Below are 1,803 nucleotides of genomic sequence, written 5' to 3'. Positions count from 1 at the left end.
CACTGTGCCTGGCACAAAGTAAGTGTTCACTAAATTCTGGTAACTATTGCTTATAATAAGATTCTTCCTTTCCAGCTCCTATATTCTGTGCTTCCAACTGTAGCATGTAATTAAACTCCAAAGCATCTGGCTTCCTGAGTCAAAAGAATGTGCCTGGAGGGGAAAAAAAGGAAGAGAAAGATCCTTCTGGGTTGGCCATGTGTGTACCGCCTCGCTGCCAGTCATCACAACAGGGGAACGCAGCACGATGCCAACCCCTCACGACAAGGGTCCGGGAGTCTATGGTTCTCTGAGTAGCTCAGACGCCACGGGGGATTTGAGGCTGCGGAGAGGTGAGAGGCCGGATCGGGGCTGCTGTAGGGTCAGGCAGAAGAACCCAACAGCATTCTCGTGGGTCAGCTCCCCTTTCCCACTGACCTGGGCACAGTGATCCCAGCCACTTCCAGGTGTGTGCTGTGCTGGGGGAACAGTGGCAGGGAGAGCTGAGGAGAATTCAGGCAACAAGGGCCATCTGTAGAGGGAACAGCATCTGCTAAGGCTCAGAGGCCTGGAGGAGCACGTGGCTGTCCTCACAGAAGGAGGGGAGGGGGAAGCAGTGAGGGGGACTGTCAGCGGAGAAGGCTTTAGAGTGGGCTGGAACCAGGACATAGAGACTTTCCGCGGGGAGGTATTTACATTGCCCTGGATTAAAAACAACAACAATTTGCGATTTTCAAACTGTTGACAATGAACAGGTATAGCTTTTATAAGAAGTAAAATCATATTTTTTAAAAAAGAAAGGAAATGATCACTCTTGCAACCACGTGGAGGTCAGTTGGGAGGCCACTGCAAATGACCAGGCAAAAGGTCGTGATGGTGCCCTGTGGCTCATAAAGTCTGAAATATGTGTTATCTGGCCCTTCACCAGAAAAGTTTGCTAATTCATGGTTTATCGTGATAAAAGCTAAGAAATTAAATGCCCAAGACAAGGAGATGGATGAAATTACAGGGCCTCCCTTCAGCAAACCCAGTGCAAAGCCACTACTGGAAAACGCTGCCGGAGCGCAGGGGCTCTCAAACTTGGCCGTACTTTGGAACCACCTGGAGAGTCTAAGAATCCCACAGCCCAACCCCATCCTGACCATTGAATCCGAGTCGATATTTGTTAAGCTTTCCCCGTGGGTGTCTATTGCAGATGACAGACTGGAGATGGCTGCTGCCCCAGTGCACACAGGACACCCTTTCAAAAGATATGGTAGCACAAGGAATTCTCTGGGTGTTGAGGGACCAACAATGTGTAATCCGGAGCTAAAGCGAGCACAACTGAAATCCCAGCTCTACTATACTACTATGCAAAATGGACTTATTGACTCCCACCTCCCCGCTAGTGAGCACAGAGGAAGGAATTCTGTGTTGTGTCCTGCAACCCCACTTCCTGTGCGTGGGCCCCTGCTGCCCTCTAGTGGTCACTGGATAAATTGCATAGCGAGTTGACCTGAACATGGGCATTTGGGAGAAGGTATCCCTTAAGTCTGAGCATGATGCTGGAGTTCTCAGCCTTGACAGACCCATACTCCCTTTTCATAAACAGATATCAACCTTATGATTTCATAAACTTGATATGTTAATGTCACGTTCATGGTTTAGAAACAAGTTTTCCGGATTTTAATTTGCCTTTGACCCAATAATTATATAGGCGGGAAAGTGTGTGTGTGTGTGTATTTTATTTACAAGAAATTGGATTTTTAATAATTGTTGCCAGAGTATGGGGCCTGTATAATTTCTCCTCTGGGGGAACTTGAAATATTGGTTTTAGTAGGTGTT

Source organism: Rhinolophus ferrumequinum, chromosome 21 (assembly GCF_004115265.2).
Source record: "Rhinolophus ferrumequinum isolate MPI-CBG mRhiFer1 chromosome 21, mRhiFer1_v1.p, whole genome shotgun sequence".
NCBI lineage: Eukaryota > Metazoa > Chordata > Mammalia > Chiroptera > Rhinolophidae > Rhinolophus > Rhinolophus ferrumequinum.
This window is presented reverse-complemented; position numbering follows the sequence as displayed.